Below are 18,933 nucleotides of genomic sequence, written 5' to 3'. Positions count from 1 at the left end.
CACTCATAAAGGTCTTGTACTAAAAGGGATCTCCATCAAATATTGGAATGTCCCTTCTTGGAAGTGAAAATAAGGACTGTTGATCAACCAATAAAGATGTAACTTCATTTTGTTTTTCCAACACTGTAATTAATGCCTGTTTTCACCAAATGATGATAAATGTGTTTGACGTGTTAACTGGGAGCAAGACTGACTCGTAGTTTTAACTCCATTTTGCTACATCTTTGAGTTAACCTGCTTTGTAGATGTGGTTTGAGTCTGTTCATCAGCTTTCTTTACTTTAGGACGGGCGTCCAGATATGAATAAGACTGCCAAGCTGGAACACTGTCATGAGATTGTTGTCCAGTTAAAGGCACAAATGTTTTAACATCAGCATTTAAAGTTTGAGATTTCCTTTGTTCTTTCTCAAGACAGGAATTCATTCCATCTGATCCATTTAGTGAAGCATCTGTTGCTTGAGAACAAACAGAGCCCTGCTGCAACACTTTCACTTTAGCCATTGATGCTGCTGTTTCCGTCTCTAAATTCAGTTCTTCTTTCTTTTTCCTGAGCTGTTCCGCTTGCTCTTCCAAAGCGTGCTTTTGTTTCAGCATTTTCTGACGCGCCATCAATGCAGCCATGTTCTGCCTTAATGCGTGCCGAAGATGTTGAAGATGAAGATGACCTGCTCTTAGATGATCGGCTTCCCCTTGATCCTCTGCTTCCAACATTGGAAACACTGTCCTCTGGCTTTACATCATCTACAGTCACAACATTTTCATCTCTACATGATTTAATTATACTTTTATCTGCAGAAGATTCAACACAAGATGGCTGAGACTGCTGTGGATGAGGGGTTTCCTGTACATTTGCAGCTCCATCATTGCATAAATGTCCATCTGCATTTGAAAGCCAACTTCCAACGTCGTCTATAAATGCATTGTTAAATTTATGAATGCTTGAAAACCTTATTTTGTGTCTCCTTCTCATCTAACGGAAGCAGGGAAATGACAGATTCATGAATCTGGGTTACATCTTCTATTAACAGTTTTAAATTATCAAAATGAGACCGAACAATCTGGACATTTTCTTTGTTTTGCATAAATTCTTTGATAGTTTTTATCGCAGCTTTGATTTCATGAACCTTTCGTTGGCGATCATTTTGAAGCTTTTCAATCTTATTTTCTAAAGCTTTAACAGTGAGCTTTGACTGTCTTTTCTCTTCTCTGTCTTTAACTCCAGAAATGGATTTGGATTCATTTGACTCCATTTTAATCCTTAGGCGTACAGCGTTAAATGTCCGTCTTCACACACATGCATGTTTTGTGTGTGTCCATACCTCAGATCCACGATTTTCTGAGTGAACGTCGTACCAGGCTGTCGGTAAACATACGTAAGAGGCCGCTTTCTGCTCCAATAGCGTCTCTTTCCTCCAGCAGCTTTTCCTCAGAAACAATTGCAATAAATCCAAGACAATCCAGACGTGATATTTCCAAGGGACAATGTCTCTGACAGTCAGGCTTTCTGTTGACAAAGTTGTTGCGGCAAAACGATAACTTTGTTTGAGGGCCGCTGTGGGCTAAACTCGGGGTTTTCTGCCAGACGCGAGTTCCGAAATATTCTCAACCACTTCTGTGTCAGCAGCGATACGTTTATTTCTTCCGTTCATTGTTCCAAAACACATCCAGACACTGTAAACGTTATTCTGACTGAAACAGGCTTTTGCTATATATTACGTGATAACACGGTCAACAGAAATGTGACCACCACCGAGCTCCCCCACTTCCTCATCCTTCATCTAAAACACCTGTGAGTTGGTACCTTTCAAACTTCGTGACACACACACACACACACACACCCACAGCACCACACCCACCACCCAGATGCCAATGCTGCATGTCACCTGTGCCACCTCATAAATATGCAAATACTAATATGGCTCCTACACTGTTAACTCATGAACTTAAAACACCAAAATAAAACGCTAAAAAAGTCTCTTGCGTGACTCTTTGCATGTGTTGTATCAGGCGGACTGCACACCTCCCTCTCCCCCCTCCCTCTAACCCTCCCTCTTCCTCTCCCCCCTCCTTCTCCACCTCCCTCTTCCTCTCCCCCCTCCTTCTCCACCTCCTCCTCCCCCTCCCTCTAACCCTCCCTCTTCCTCTCCCCCCTCCTTCTCCACCTCCTCCTCCCCCTCCTTCTCCACCTCCTTCTCCCCCCTCCCTCTCCCCCCTCCTTCTCCCCCTCCTCCTCCCCCCTCCCTCTCCCCCTCCTTCTCCACCTCCCTCTCCCCCCTCCTTCTCCCCCCTCCCTCTCCCCCCTCCCTCTCCCCCTCCTCCTCCCCCCTCCTTCTCCCCCTCCTCCCTAATGCAGAGTTGTACAGTTTGATGGCTCAGGGGACAAAGGAGTCTCTGAGCCGGTTGGTCCTCCTCTTGGGGAGGAGCAGCCTGTTACTGGTCAGGCTTCTCTCTGCACTGATGACAGTGTGCAGAGGGTGACTGGCATCATTCATAATAGCCAGTAGTTTTTTTAGTGTCTAGGAGGTAGAGAATAGCATCCTCCACACCCACACCTGCGCGATAGGCAAACTGTAGGGGGTCCTGGGCCTGTTGCACTTGGGGCTTGAGGAGATTGAGGATGAGCCGCTCCATCGTCTTCATCAGCTGGGATGTAAGTGCCACAGGTCTGTAATCGTTCAGCTCACCAGGACGGTTTTTCTTTGGAACTGGAACAATACAGGACGTTTTCCACAGGGTAGGAACTTTCCCCAGCTGTAGACTGTGGTTGAAGACATGCTGGAGTGGTTCCCCCAGTTCAGCAGCGCTGGTCCTAAGCAGACGAGGAGGCACTCCGTCAGGGCCTGCTGCTTTCCATGGGTGGAGCTTCCTCAGTTCTCCCCTCACCTGTTCTGCTGTTATGTGTGGAGGGTGTTGAGATGGGGGAGGGGTAAAGGTTGGCAGGGGGGCTGCACAGGGGATGAAGTCAGGGAGGATGTGTACTGCAGTGGGGGAGGGGGGACCGTGGGCTGGTCAAAGCGGTTAAAGAAGATGTTCAGCCTGTTTGCTTCTTCCACTGTCCCCCCCGCTGTTATGGCCTTTGATCTGAAGCCTGTGATGGTGTTGGCACCATCCCAGGCCTCCTTCATAGGGTTCTCACTCAGTTTATCCTCCACCTTCCTTCTGTAGGTGTCCCTCGCCACCTTCAGGCATTGTTTCACCTCCCGCTGTGCTAACTGCATTGCCTCCCTGTCATGGTTCATGAAAGCCACCTTCTTCCTGTTGAGGGCAGCTTTGACATCTTGTGTTATCCAAGGTTTGTTATTTGGATAACAAGGGACAGTCTTATTGGGGGAGACTACGTCCAGCGAGAAGTTGATGTAGTCCGTCAGACAGTGAGTTTGCTCCTCTATGTCCTCCCCATGTTGTCTCAGCAGTACGTCCCAGTCAGTGATGTCAAAGCAGTCTCTCAGAGCATCCTCTGCCTCAGGTGACCACTTCCTGATGGAGTGTGTGGTTTTAGACATCCTTTTGACCAGGGGGGTGTACTGTGGCTGTAGGTGAACCAGGTTGTGGTCAGACTTTCCAAGTGGGGGGAGGGGGGTGGTTGTGTAGGCATCCTTCACATTGGAGTACAGCAGGTCTATTGTTCTGTTGTTCCTTGTGGGACAGTCTACAGCCTGGTAGAAGGAGGCCAAGGTAGAGTCCAGGGAAGCATGATTAAAATCCCAGATATGACCATAAACGCCTCGGGGTGCTTAGTCTGCAGCCTTGCTGTTACTGTGTGTATCTTCTCACACAGCTGATGCTTCCACGCTGGGCGGGATGTAAACACAGAGCACGATCACGTGACTAAGCTCCCTCAGCAAGTAATATGGCCGCAGACTAACGGCTAACAGTTCCAAGTCCTGGCAACACAGTTCCTTTTTCACTGAGACATGTCCTGGACAACACCAACGTTTGTTCACATATATGATGAGCCCCCACCTCTGCTCTTACCGCAGGGTTCATGTCTCTGTCAGCTCTCACAGCAGTGAAACCCGGTAGATCCACGTTAGCATCCGGTATCGCATCAGTGAGCCATGTCTCTGTGAAGATGTAGAAGCTGCTCGCGCGATAACTCCGTTGATTGTTCAGTTAACAGCTCGTCCATCTTGTTAGGTAGTGAGTTGACGTTAGTACAGAGGGGATCACTGGCTTAAAACGTTGTCGAGCAGCGCCATTTAAAAAAAATAAATAAATAAAAAAGGAAAAGCTAAGGGAAGAGCATTCGAAGTGTTTCTGTGTGAAAGTACAGAGATGGCTTTTTGTGCTGCAGTGAAACGTTCTAACATGAAGGGGAGTCGCCTACATGGACAGAAACACTACAACCTCATGTCTAAACACACAGAAATGGAAAACGTAGCTTTAGATTTCAGGTAACACCTGATGATGGCAACCACTGTTTGTCCAAGGTGAGGAAGGACATTCGAGTGAAGATGACGGCGTGTCCAACATCTGCAGAGTCCTCGTCCTGACACAGCTCAGTTTGCATCAGCCACAACATTTCCGCTCAACTCAGTCAAACTGATGCAACTGTCCTTCGGTCCAAGCGCTCGTCCTGTCCTTCGGTCCAAGCGCTCGTCCTGTCCTTCGGTCCAAGCGCTCGTCCTGTCCTTCGGTCCAAGCGCTCGTCCTGTCCTTCGGTCCAAGCGCTCGTCCTGTCCTTCGGTCCAAGCGCTCGTCCTGTCCTTCGGTCCAAGCGCTCGTCCTGTCCTTCGGTCCAAGCGCTCGTCCTTTCCTTCGGTCCAAGCGCTCGTCCTTTCCTTCGGTCCAAGCGCTCGTCCTTTCCTTCGGTCCAAGCGCTCGTCCTTTTCCTTCGGTCCAAGCGCTCGTCCTTTCCTTCGGTCCAAGCGCTCGTCCTGTCCTTCGGTCCAAGCGCTCGTCCTTTCCTTCGGTCCAAGCGCTCTTCCTTTCCTTCGGTCCAAGCGCTCGTCCTTTCCTTCGGTCCAAGCGCTCGTCCTTTTCTTCGGTCCAAGCGCTCGTCCTTTCCTTCGGTCCAAGCGCTCGTCCTGTCCTTCGGTCCAAGCGCTCGTCCTTTCCTTCGGTCCAAGCGCTCGTCCTGTCCTTCGGTCCAAGCGCTCGTCCTTTCCTTCGGTCCAAGCGCTCGTCCTTTCCTTCGGTCCAAGCGCTCGTCCTGTCCTTCGGTCCAAGCGCTCGTCCTGTCCTTCGGTCCAAGCGCTCGTCCTTTCCTTCGGTCCAAGCGCTCGTCCTTTCCTTCGGTCCAAGCGCTCGTCCTGTCCTTCGGTCCAAGCGCTCGTCCTTTCCTTCGGTCCAAGCGCTCGTCCTTTCCTTCGGTCCAAGCGCTCGTCCTTTCCTTCGGTCCAAGCGCTCGTCCTGTCCTTCGGTCCAAGCGCTCGTCCTTTCCTTCGGTCCAAGCGCTCGTCCTGTCCTTCGGTCCAAGCGCTCGTCCTGTCCTTCGGTCCAAGCGCTCGTCCTTTCCTTCGGTCCAAGCGCTCGTCCTGTCCTTCGGTCCAAGCGCTCGTCCTTTCCTTCGGTCCAAGCGCTCGTCCTTTCCTTCGGTCCAAGCGCTCGTCCTTTCCTTCGGTCCAAGCGCTCGTCCTTTCCTTCGGTCCAAGCGCTCGTCCTTTCCTTCGGTCCAAGCGCTCGTCCTGTCCTTCGGTCCAAGCGCTCGTCCTGTCCTTCGGTCCAAGCGCTCGTCCTGTCCTTCGGTCCAAGCGCTCGTCCTTTCCTTCGGTCCAAGCGCTCGTCCTGTCCTTCGGTCCAAGCGCTCGTCCTGTCCTTCGGTCCAAGCGCTCGTCCTGTCCTTCGGTCCAAGCGCTCGTCCTTTCCTTCGGTCCAAGCGCTCGTCCTTTCCTTCGGTCCAAGCGCTCGTCCTTTCCTTCGGTCCAAGCGCTCGTCCTTTTCTTCGGTCCAAGCGCTCGTCCTTTCCTTCGGTCCAAGCGCTCGTCCTGTCCTTCGGTCCAAGCGCTCGTCCTTTCCTTCGGTCCAAGCGCTCGTCCTTTTCTTCGGTCCAAGCGCTCGTCCTTTCCTTCGGTCCAAGCGCTCGTCCTGTCCTTCGGTCCAAGCGCTCGTCCTTTCCTTCGGTCCAAGCGCTCGTCCTGTCCTTCGGTCCAAGCGCTCGTCCTTTCCTTCGGTCCAAGCGCTCGTCCTTTCCTTCGGTCCAAGCGCTCGTCCTGTCCTTCGGTCCAAGCGCTCGTCCTGTCCTTCGGTCCAAGCGCTCGTCCTTTCCTTCGGTCCAAGCGCTCGTCCTTTCCTTCGGTCCAAGCGCTCGTCCTGTCCTTCGGTCCAAGCGCTCGTCCTTTCCTTCGGTCCAAGCGCTCGTCCTTTCCTTCGGTCCAAGCGCTCGTCCTTTCCTTCGGTCCAAGCGCTCGTCCTGTCCTTCGGTCCAAGCGCTCGTCCTTTCCTTCGGTCCAAGCGCTCGTCCTGTCCTTCGGTCCAAGCGCTCGTCCTGTCCTTCGGTCCAAGCGCTCGTCCTGTCCTTCGGTCCAAGCGCTCGTCCTGTCCTTCGGTCCAAGCGCTCGTCCTTTCCTTCGGTCCAAGCGCTCGTCCTTTCCTTCGGTCCAAGCGCTCGTCCTTTCCTTCGGTCCAAGCGCTCGTCCTTTCCTTCGGTCCAAGCGCTCGTCCTGTCCTTCGGTCCAAGCGCTCGTCCTGTCCTTCGGTCCAAGCGCTCGTCCTGTCCTTCGGTCCAAGCGCTCGTCCTTTCCTTCGGTCCAAGCGCTCGTCCTTTCCTTCGGTCCAAGCGCTCGTCCTTTCCTTCGGTCCAAGCGCTCGTCCTGTCCGTCGGTCCAAGCGCTCGTCCTTTCCTTCGGTCCAAGCGCTCGTCCTTTCCTTCGGTCCAAGCGCTCGTCCTTTCCTTCGGTCCAAGCGCTCGTCCTGTCCTTCGGTCCAAGCGCTCGTCCTTTCCTTCGGTCCAAGCGCTCGTCCTTTCCTTCGGTCCAAGCGCTCGTCCTTTCCTTCGGTCCAAGCGCTCGTCCTTTCCTTCGGTCCAAGCGCTCGTCCTTTATGTGTGTTGGTGCAGGCGAGGGACATCCAGATGGCAGGAGGAAAACACAACAACACACACATCCAAACAGCATCTCGTGCAGGTTCCAGCCAGAAAAGGAGACAAATATGCAGCAGAACTGAGGTCCACGCTGCAGGAGTCCTTTTAGGTCTACAAGCTGTTGTTCCAGGTTCTTTATTTGCTGTTTAGTCTGTTGTTCTTTCCTATTTACACACTTACAAAGACACACAGCCCAGCCTTGTCTGCTGTGTGGACTTCTGGATATCACATTACATATTTTCATAAATTTGTGAAGCCAACCTGCACATGATGGGAACTATTTTGGTCGCTAAGCAAGCTGTGCTGTCCAGGTTCCCTCATCCCAGTGAAGACGAAGAGGTCTGGAATGTCCATCGTAGGTGCTCCTCACCTGTTAGAGCCAACGTGGAAACATCCAGGAAACCACTTCTATGCTTTTTAAACTTTTCTTTCTACCTTCTTGTGTGAAATAAATACAAAGCAGCAGGAAATCTGCTCCTCCCACACCTGTTCCTTCCTCTGTAAGAAGCTTCTTTCCTCCTCTCCTCACCTGTGTTACTGCACCTGTCTGAACTGGTCCTCTGGATAAGAGACACCTGTCCACACCGTCCAACAGCCAGACTCCAGCAGAGACCTGTCCAAGGACGTTCTGCATTCTGGAAATATTCTTTAAATTAAAAGCAGACAGCTGAACAGATTCAGATCAAATGTTTTTATTCTGTCAGACGGATTAAATGATCACGTTTACATCCGTGAGATAAAGAGAAAACATCAGGTTACATTATAAACTACTAACACATGAAAACCATCAGATTAAAGCCCACAACCAGTTTAAAGAGATTAAAACCAAAAAGAAAACTTCATTCCACGTTTCACATGGAAAGCCAAACATCTGGAGACGGATGGAAACAAAGAAATGGAGAATTACCAGAAAAAGTCCATTTTATGACGTAAAAATCAATAATTCATCAAGAAAACGTCCGAAAGTCCAAACAGAGACAAACGGAGTGAAACACTGGGAGGATTTTCATTTCCAGCATCATGAAGTGGAACTAACTGCAGCTGACATGAAGTCAACACAACATCCTGATATTCAGTGTGAAGCTTTGACTGGAAACAACATGTGGATCCTGGAAGAAGCACAGCTTCCATCTTTAAAGGACTGGAAGAGGAAGAAGTTTCCAAGGAACCATTTAGAAGAGTTTCACACACAAACTGATTGAATCCATGAATCTGAAAAGATGTTTCTGAGTGAAAGAGACAGACATGTACAGACTGAAGTATCTGTTCACCAGTCAGAGTTTCTCTGCTACCACCACACTCTTTACACTCAACACAGAGACACCCAGGAACCAGACCTGAAACCAGACCTGAAACCAAACCAGGAACCAGACCAGAAACCAGACCAGAACCCAAATCCAGCATAGAGAGGACGAGTGAATGTGGTGATGAAGGTGTGGAGGTGGATCAGTGAGTCAGAGGAGACTCTGTAGAAGGACAGAGAGCCAGCAGGACAGTCCACATACACTGCTACTCTGTCAGAGACAAAGGAGGAGGAGGAGGAGGAGGAAGAGGAGGAGGAGGAGGAGGAGATGTGTGTTTCTCTGTTATTGTGCCAGACAGAGTAACCTTCATAATCAGAGCAGCTCAGACTCCAGGACTGATCATTTAATCCAAACCTACAGTCTCTTCTGATTTCTCTGTAACTCACTGATATAAAAACGAATCCTCTCCACTCGACCTCCCAGTAGCAGCGACCAGTCAGAACATTTTCACACAGCAGCTGAAAACAGTTAAATCTGTCTGGATGATCAGGATATGACTGAAGCTCCTCCACAGATGTCACCTTCCTGTTGTTGTCAGACAGTTTGAGTTTTCTGTCCACTGTGTCCATGTGGATGGTGAGTGGACAGGAATCTGATGGAGAGAACAAACACAATCCAGCTGCAGTTATTGATCTATTGACACTTTGATGCTGACTGATGAATGAGTGATGGGACAGTGTGAAGATGGTTGAATGTGATGAATCCAATGAAAAACACACTTACACTTCCTCAGACCTCCTGGTCTCAACCATGGTTCTCCAGCAGGCTCCACCCTGAAAGGAGGAGGGGGTCAGAGCATGCTAACATGGACATTACATGGCTCTCACACACACTTTGTTCTACACTGAGAAAGGAACAGTCCAACATCTGGACACGTCCACCTGATTGGAGCATCTCCAGACTAGAAGGAGCAGAATCAGGAAGCTGATTGGTCCACACCCACACCAAGAAAACTGCTTTGTGGAAGTCCCAGTTTCTTCTTTCAACCATCTTCTCCTTTTCATCTCTTCACAGATGAAGAACTCTGCAGAAACTCCTGATCTAACCAAGAGCTGCATCTTCTCTCTGCCCTGAAGTCTTATTGATCAGCTTCTGACAATAATCTCCTCTGCAGAGCAGATTGGCTCAGATTCTTTGTTGTGACTCAGCTGGGAAATGTTAAAGTGCTTCTTTTCCTGCACATGAAGCTAAATGACTGTCAGAGACTCTGTTTGAGGCCATGATGTGTGTGTTTGGAGCTGTGACGGCTTGTTTCCTACTGACCACTAACAGCTCTTCATCATCACACTGAGGATTTGTTCCCTCACATTATTCCTGCAGATCCTGCTGCTGTGTGGACACAAACACATTTCTTTCTAAAGCAGGAACAAATCAGAGGGATCAGCAGCATCAACTCACCACACTTCTTCCACATCTGATCCAGTCTGCTGATTCATTTCCAGTTTGAAGTGCAGCCACATCACCAGCTTCTACTGACTCCTACATCTACACTGTTATTGAAGCTGATTGATCATCTGATGGATGATTGAATGAGTAATTAGTGAATCAGCAGCATGGGACCATCAAAGCTCTAAAGTCCTGAGTGAAGAGGAGAGGTTAGACTGCCTCTGGTGGTCAGACATGGAGCTGCAGCTGCTGAAATACAGGATGTGACAGGATTCAGGAAAGTCTGTCTCATCTTTCCTCAACATCAGCTGTGAACATACTGAGTCCTTTCACGTTAACCAGGAAACCTGATGTAACATCATCATCTTCATCACAACACACACACACTGCCATCTCCATCACCTCCTCCAGCACCCGATCCAGCCGTTATCACATGACTGAAGCAGCATTATCAGTGGTTATCAGTCCATTCCTACGGGACAGTAGGGCTCTACTCCACCTCCTAGTGGCTCCAGTAGGTCCTTATCATCTATTTACACCACTGATCAGCAGCACTGATACAGGAAGACTCCTGATCCAGTCCCACAGGAATCCAGTCCACCGGCAGGTCTGAAGTCTTTAGCATGACGCTGCATTTTCTGCTAAAACAACCTACATTTAAGTCATGTGACTGCTGAGTGAATATTGAGTGTAAAGTGACAAAGTCTGGACAGAAATCCAGAGACTCTCTCAGTCATTTTCATTCATGTCCTCATTATGAGTCCAGATCATCAAACACTAAGCCAGACTTCAGGAGCATGAAGAAGTAAAGAACTTGTGTTTTCCTGTCTAACTCCTCTTTTCAGATCAGATCAGGGGGAGGGGCTCCACTGACTGTCTCCATCATTGTGATCAGCTGTGTGCAGCTAATTGAAGGAAAGAGATTAAAAACTGCAACGACACTCATGTGTGACGTTGCACGGAGCAGCGGCACCAACAGAAGACGACATGAATGAAAGAATCTAGAGGGAAGGAGTCTTCAGGGACCAGAATACTTCCTGCTCTATATGTGTCTCATCTAAATTCATGTTGTGGGTCTGTTGCTGTGGTTCAGCATCAGGAGCCTCCAGTAAGTGGGAGAATCACTGAGCATCATCATTCATGGGAAGCTTTTCATCCATCATGTGTTTAAATGTGTCTATACAGAGGTAGGAATACAGGTCTGATCAACACGTGCACATTTCCACATGGACTGATTTCTAAAGAGAACTTTACAAGAACATGACTGTTCACACGCTTTTATAAACATCTGTGCTAAGCTAAGCTAAGCTAACATTTCCTGGAGCATCTCTGTGTCTGATCCAGGGTCAGAGGACAGAAAAGATGTTTCTAGGACAGAATGTCCCTTTAACCTGCAGAGATGTTTCCAGACTGAAGAAACTCTGAGCAACAGACAGTTATCACTGTTGTTCCTGCAGATGTTCTCCTTGGAGACTCTCCTACTCACATATCTGCTGTGAGCAAAGGAAAAAGGCTCCTACATGTGTGATGGTTCATATAACACTCATATCCAGCATGAAGCAGGACTGAGTGAAGGACAGAGAAAATGTCTGCAGATCTTCCTCCTCTATCAGACATTGTGTGGCTGCAGCAGCCTCTCCATACCTGAGTCTGTGTGGATGCTTCAGTGCAGCCATCAGCAGCTTCACTCCTGAGTCTCCTGGATGGTTGTATCTCAGGTCCAGCTCTCTCAGATGGGAGGGGTTGGAGGTCAGAGCTGAGGCCAGAGAAGCACAGCCTTCCTCTGTGATCAGACATCCTGACAGGCTGCAGAAAGAACACGTATGACAGAAGAGCTGTAACACTGAAGCTGCTGCACATGATGGACATTTCTACACATGCTCTAGTGTGTTGAAAGCTGCAGGATTGTAGACCTCCAGGACCCCCTGCTCTGCAGACACCGTTCTGATCCAAGTTCTCTTCAGTAACAGCTGATATCTAGCCGACTTTCCATGTGAGGAAACTACTTTAACCTCTGAATATAAATACACACGATGAAACATGATGACAGCAGAGCTGTAATGAAACGGAGGCAGTCATGAGTAAAAGGAGGAAATGAAACGTGTTTTATTGCTGATCTGTCGCCGTGATCAGAAGAAAAGCTGCTGAAAGGAAGAAGAAGAGAAGGATCATCTTTTCTGAGCTGGACCTGCAGAGGGAAACAGACATGCTGGGTTGAAGCACCACTTCCCTCCAGGACAGAATCATACGGGTTTCTCATGGTGTGGGACGCTTTCAGTAGTTGTTTGTTTGTAGGAGTGTAACAGGTGTAACTGTGGAATGGCCCTTTAAGGGTGCTTCTGCTCGTCTACTAATGATGATGTCATCAAGATGCTTCTGGGAGAGAACGGATGGTCTTGCACACGCTTGGGCTGCAGACGGACATTTTTGGGAGCTCTTCTCTTGTTCTCTTCACCCTCGTTGTGACGGACGTGTTTTATGTTTGATGAGACAGTAGCCGTCCAGCCGGGCTTTAGATGGTTGACCAATGTCCTTTATTAAAGCAACACACACTGTGGAACCTCCAGTACCAGTGTAGCTGTGGGTTTGTCCACCTTTACTAGACCTGCTGAGCTCATTTCTCTTTCCACACAACACGTCCACGTTACAGGAGGTAACATGTAAGTATAAAGGTTTCTATGTCTGAACATCTCTGGAGGAGACAAACAGGAGATGGTTGATGATGATCAGCAGACTGCTGAGACAGGGAAGATGTGGATTAATGAGCCCACGCTTCCTCCTCCTCCTCAGACAGGACAGGGTTGCGTTGCTTCCTGTCAAACACTCATGTGGTTTTTGTTCAAGTGAAAATCTCGACATGCTTGAAGTAAACCTTGAAAATGAAAGAAAAAAAAGAAATATGGTGGAGGATCGGTACTCTGATCCAAGCTCTGCATGTACGTCTATGGAATGACTATAATCCACCAGTCATTTCCTGTCTGTAGTAACAGAGCAGGCTGCTCTCCTCACTGCTTCCTAGGATTCCCTGTGGAAAATAATGCAGGATCTTCACACCTGTCCTAGGAAATCAGCTGACCGGCACAGCTGGAGATGTCTGCCTGGACCAGCTGGTAGGCGTCCCTTCATCTTCTCTTTGTTTCAGATCATTGATTCAGAGACTCCAGCCGTGTCCTCAGAGGAAGTCCTGCAGGTGCAGAGGGAACCATCACCGCTATTAACCAGGTGGACAAGGAGCTGCAGGAGATGAAGTCTGGAGGGAAACTGGGACGCCACTAAAAAGCTTTGTGGAGAAATAAAAACTTTTCTTTGTGTTTCCTAAGTGTTGCATCACTTCTAGACCTCCAGCCTCCAGTCTGGTCCCGCTCTGCTGGGAACTGAAGCTACTTTCCACCTGTTCTTTTACTGGCTGCTGCATGCTGGGACGACTTCTTCAGAAAGACGTCTGCAGACACCAGAACGTAGAGCGGTTCCGGTGCTTCCATTCGCCGCCTGAAGCCTCGTTTCCAACAACGGATACGGAGCAGATCCTACAGATGAAGCCTCAGTTACTGTGGACCCAGGCCGATGAGCCACATGTTGAGCCACACATGGACGTTTAGAGAATGAAAAGACTTTGATTGATGACAGCAGGTTTCTTATGTATTTATATGTAAGCATGCAGTGGTGGAAGTGTATTAAAAGTGCCTCTTGGTTCATGTTGTAAACAGCTTTAATATCTAACGTGATGTAAAAGTCATGTGACTGAACAAACGTCTCACATCATCTCTTTGGGTTTATTCTGGACCGGTGGTGTTGCAGTTTCCCCTTTCTCCAGATTCTGTGTGACGCCAGAGTCAGAGTAGCCGTGAAGGCGGGGACATTCTCCCACCATGTTTGTTTTTATAAATCCCAGGAGGTGATATAATTGGCTATTATAACACGCTGGTATTTGTACCTACGCCAGCTTAGAAATGAGAACCTGATCTCTAAAACCAGCATCAGCCAGTCCCCCTCTAATAAAAACTCATTGTAAACTGTTTGATGAATCCTGACCTGAGAACTTCCAGTTTGCAGTCTGGACTCTTCAGTCCACCACAAAGCTTCTTCAGTCCTGAGTCCTGCAGGTCGTTGTTGCTCAGGTCCAGTTCTGTCAGACTGGAGGACTGGGAGCTGAGGACGGAGGACAGAGGTCCACAGCTTGTCTCTGAGAGACCACACGCACTCAGCCTGGAGACACAGTTCAGGAGAAAAAGACTCGAGAGATATAAAATGAATCAGATCACAACCAGAAAAACTTTATTAATCCCAAAGAGAAAACAATGACATCATAGAGTCGTCCCTCATCCTGGATGTAGACTGAAAGACTGTAGAGAGAACCAGCTTTATAACCTCCTTATCTAGACCTGAACCCACATCCTAGACCTGACCCCACATCCTAGACCTGAACCCACATCCTAGACCTGACCCCAGATCCTAGACCTGACCCCAGATCCTAGACCTGACCCCAGATCCTAGACCTGAACCCAGATCCTAGACCTGACCCCACATCCTAGACCTTACCCCAGATCCTAGACCTGACCCCACATCCTAGACCTGACCCCACATCCTAGACCTGACCCCACATCCTAGACCTGACCCCAGATACTAGACCTGACCCCAGATCCTAGACCTGACCCCAGATCCTAGACCTGACCCCAGATCCTAGACCTGAACCCAGATCCTAGACCTGACCCCAGATCCTAGACCTGACCCCACATCCTAGACCTGACCCCAGATCCTAGACCTGACCCTAGATCCTAGACCTGACCCCAGATCCTAGACCTGACCCCACATCCTAGACCTGACCCCAGATCCTAGACCTGACCCCAGATCCTAGACCTGACCCCAGATCCTAGACCTGACCCCAGATCCTAGACCTGACCCCAGATCCTAGACCTGACCCCAGATCCTAGACCTGAACCCAGATCCTAGACCTGACCCCACATCCTAGACCTTACCCCAGATCCTAGACCTGACCCCACATCCTAGACCTGACCCCACATCCTAGACCTGACCCCACATCCTAGACCTGACCCCAGATACTAGACCTGACCCCACATCCTAGACCTGACCCCAGATCCTAGACCTGACCCCAGATCCTAGACCTGAACCCAGATCCTAGACCTGACCCCAGATCCTAGACCTGACCCCACATCCTAGACCTGACCCCAGATCCTAGACCTGACCCCAGATCCTAGACCTGACCCCAGATCCTAGACCTGACCCCAGATCCTAGACCTGAACCCACATCCTAGACCTGACCCCAGATCCTAGACCTGAACCCACATCCTAGACCTGACCCCAGATCCTAGACCTGACCCCACATCCTAGACCTGACCCCAGATCCTAGACCTGACCCCAGATCCTAGACCTGAACCCACATCCTAGACCTGACCCCAGATCCTAGACCTGACCCCACATCCTAGACCTGACCCCAGATGATAGACCTGACCCCACATCCTAGACTTGACCCCAGATGATAGACCTGACCCCACATCCTAGACTTGACCCCAGATCCTAGACCTGACCCCACATCCTAGACCAGACCCCAGACCCTGGACCTGAAACCAGATCCTAGACCTGACCCCAGATACTAGACCAGACCCCAGACCCTGGACCTGAAACCAGATCCTAGACCTCACCACAGATCCTAGACCTGAACCCAGATCCTAGACCTGAACCCAGATCCTAGACCTGACCCCACATCCTAGACCTGACCCCACATCCTAGACCAGACCCCAGACCCTGGACCTGAAACCAGATCCTAGACCTGACCCCAGATACTAGACCTGACCCCAGATCCTAGACCAGACCCCAGACCCTGGACCTGAAACCAGATCCTAGACCGCATCACAGATCCTAGACCTGACCCCAGACCCTAGACCTGAACCCAGATCCTAGACCAGTCTCCTGTGATCCATATACACATAATTTGAATGGTGGCTCAGGAGGGAAAAAGAGGGAAGAAGAGGATTTCTCCAGAATGTGGGACTGAGATCCTGATGGACCACGTTGGAAAACTAGAGCAGGTTTTATGTGGTGGGGACGGCGTGGTCACCAGCAGGTCAGAAAGGTGGAGGAGGGCAGCAGGTGGAGATGCTATCAACGGCGTGTCAGAGGAAGACACCAGAGAGGAAGAACAGCTGGATGTATCAGTCAGTAGAGCGATCGGCCGGATAACTGAACTTTTTTCTATTGATATTAAATGTAAAATAGTTTTTAGTAAAATAAACTTCAGTGTTTGTTCCTTTTAATCGCTGCTGGTTTTTAATAATAGATCCATGTTCTGCTCACACCTGAATCTGTTCTCTTCCTGCCAGTATGGCTTCTACCTGGTGGCTGCTGGGATATAAACTCATCCCACGCTGTTCTGCATCGAACCAACCTCACCTGAGAGTTTGCAGGTCACATGATGGACTCTGTAGAGCACACAGCAGCTTCACTCCTGTTCTCTCCAGGCTGCAGCTTCTCAGCTGCAGCTCTTCCAGACAGAAGGACCGGGAGCTGAGAGCCGAGGACAGAAGTTCACAGCTTCTCTCTGAGAGGTTGGAGACAGTCAGCCTGGAGAGACGATGGACATAATGAGTGGTTGTAAGAAGCTTTCTTTTCTCTGCTGGGTTCTTTGTTCTGAACTTACAGAGATGATCTCTGACTTTGTTCTGGTTCTGTTTCTGATTCCAGAACTGAGACATCAAACAACACAAATTTCTACGTCACTGAGGAGATCCTAACGTTTGGTGAGATGCTGCTTCTTCATGGTTTCTTCCGTTCTCCTGCATGAGCAGCTGTGTGTGAAACAAGGATTTATCTGTGACTTGTTTGTGGAGCATCTGCTGCCGCTCATGGCTGGAAATCAGAGCAGACGTCTGAAGAGCAGCAGTAACATTTCATCATGGATTTATTAACGGAGCGCTACGTACGCAGGACTTCAGGAATTACAACATGTTTCTGTTGATGTGGGTTCACATCGTTTTACACATGAAACTAGTTTTATGCATCTAGACTCTGGAAAGCCATGAGAACCTGTTTGGACTGTTGAGGCTGATTTATAGTCGGGTTTCCTTCAGTCTGTTTGATCAGACCTGGGCATATTACGGCCCGCGTGACGTCAATCCTAAATTACAACATAGATTATAGAAATATCTACGTTGTGTGTTTGATACAACAGTTCTGCTTTTACTTTGAAAAGCGTTACTTCCGTATTGACGTGTGTGCGTGATGTGAGCTTTGAGTGAAGGTGATGCTAACCAGGTTACTCATAAAATGTCAACTCGCGCTAAAAAAGGAAAAGTTGATCATGAACGTCGTGTTTTTAACAGGACCAACAAGAACGTCTTCACAGAAGTTGAAGGTAAAGCTGTGTGCTGGATTTGTGGTACACAGGTCGCTGTGTTAAAGATTACAATTACACTACACGACCAAACATGAAGATAAATACAACAACCTGTCTGAAAAAGAGCAAAGCTGCAACCCAGCAAGACTTTTTACCAAACTTCACACCACAGAGAAGCAGCCGTTGGGACAAGTTATGTCATTTCTCACTGAATCAGCAGAAAAAGTGAAGCATTTTCTGACAGAGTTTATTAAGGAGAGCTTATTGGACTCTGCTGCACTGATATGTCCGGAGGAAAAGGACGAGTTTGAGAACGTCTCGCTCTGCCGACGCACCGTGACGAGGCGGGTTGAGGACATGCTGAAACTTAAAGCTTCAGCTGAAGAACAGAGCTGCAGACTTTGTTTTTCTCTGGCTTTGGATGAGAGCTGCCATGTGCGTGACTCCGCCCAGCTTCTCTTCTTCTTACGTGGAATAACTGCAGACTATCAAGTCACAGAAAAGCTGGCAGCCATACAGCCGATGAAAGGGACGACCACTGGTTATGGATTATTCACAGAGGTAAATGCATGTTACACAAGTTAGGACAGAAATGGGACAACCTGGCAGGTGGGACAACAGGTGGTTGTCCACGTCTGAGGGGAAAATGTTGGTCTTTTAAAAAGAAAGCAGGACAAAGTGACAGAAACGGACTTTTTGCATTGTGTTACACATCAGGAAGTGTTGTGTAAGACAGTTAAAGATGAACCACGTTGTTAATGCTGCTCTAGAAGAGAACTTTCCACACCAGAGGAGGCATGCTCAGAGGATTCTAGTCCTCTTTGAATCTACTTATGTATGTGAACATTCTCAGTGAAGTTAACAAACTCAAACACAGATCCTCCATCACGGATGACCACCTCTCAGCTGTCCGTCACATGGCCTCCTCAGACATTCAGCCAGATTTCAAAGTCCTTGTTCAAGCCCAGAACAGACTGGATTATTCTCACTGAAAAGGTAGAATGAGGAGGAAAACTGTACAAGTTGTTGTGTTGCTGCATTTCTATAAACTTGTTGTTCCAGACAAACTGAGGGAGGCTTTGGTCCCCTCAGCAGTAAGACTGTACACCTGCCTGAGGGGCAGTGTGGGGGCTGTTAGTGGTGTGGAAGTGGAAAAGTAGGACACATCTTTAGGCTACGTGGACTAAAACTGATGATAAAATATTTCTGGAAGTGTTGCAGGTTACTGCATCAGAGACGGTATGAAGCTGAAACAGTAGAACATGTGGGAGCAGCAGAGAAACCTGACCTGAGAGTTTCCAGTCTGCAGCCTGGACTCTGCAGTTGATCACAAAGCTTCTTCAGTCCTGAGTCCTTGATGCTCAGGTCCAGGTCCTTCAGTCTGGAGGACGGAGAGCTGAGAGCTGAGGACAGAGCTGAACATCCTTCATCTGAGAGGGAACAGCTGCTCAGTCTGAAGAGGAAATAATAAGACAAGTAATAATCTGTCCATGATGTACCCTTATACCAGCAGCAGTATGTTTCTCCACATCCTGCTATATATGTACTTACAGAGCTTTGCTGGAGGCTTTGACCACTGGCAGCAGCCTCAGAAGAACCCACTCTGAAGGAGAGAATTTCTCCAGGTCAAACACCTCCAGATCTTCTTCTGATGACAGTAAGATGAAGACCAGAGCTGACCACTGATCAGGAGACAGATAATCTGTGGAGAGACGTCCTGAGCTCAGGAACTGATGGATCTGCTCCTCTAGAGAACGATCATTCAGTTCATTCAGACAGTGGAACAGATTGATGCTTCTCTCTGCAGACACATTCTCACTGATCTTCTTCTTGATGTACTGGACTGTTTCCTGATTGGTCTGTGAGCTACT

The 18,933-nt window shown here is 48.9% G+C and overlaps 1 protein-coding gene and 1 long non-coding RNA gene across 3 annotated transcripts in view; one reads left to right on the top strand and one right to left on the bottom strand.

Moving 5' to 3' along the window:
* LOC121651305 overlaps positions 1 to 18,933 on the top strand; it is a 543,600-nt gene that overhangs the window by 119,303 nt on the left and 405,364 nt on the right. The gene's annotated exons all lie outside the window — the stretch shown is intronic.
* Positions 13,881 to 18,773, bottom strand: LOC121651760. Its single transcript, XR_006012473.1, has 4 exons — positions 18,614 to 18,773; positions 18,351 to 18,515; positions 16,120 to 16,290; positions 13,881 to 13,917 (listed from the first exon to the last, which is right to left on the bottom strand). It is a non-coding gene; the product is annotated as an uncharacterized LOC121651760 (long non-coding RNA).

Source organism: Melanotaenia boesemani, chromosome 2 (genome assembly GCF_017639745.1).
Source record: "Melanotaenia boesemani isolate fMelBoe1 chromosome 2, fMelBoe1.pri, whole genome shotgun sequence".
NCBI classification, from domain to species: domain Eukaryota; kingdom Metazoa; phylum Chordata; class Actinopteri; order Atheriniformes; family Melanotaeniidae; genus Melanotaenia; species Melanotaenia boesemani.
The sequence above is the reverse complement of the archived record's forward strand: the minus strand, read 5'-3'. Positions and strand labels throughout refer to the sequence as shown.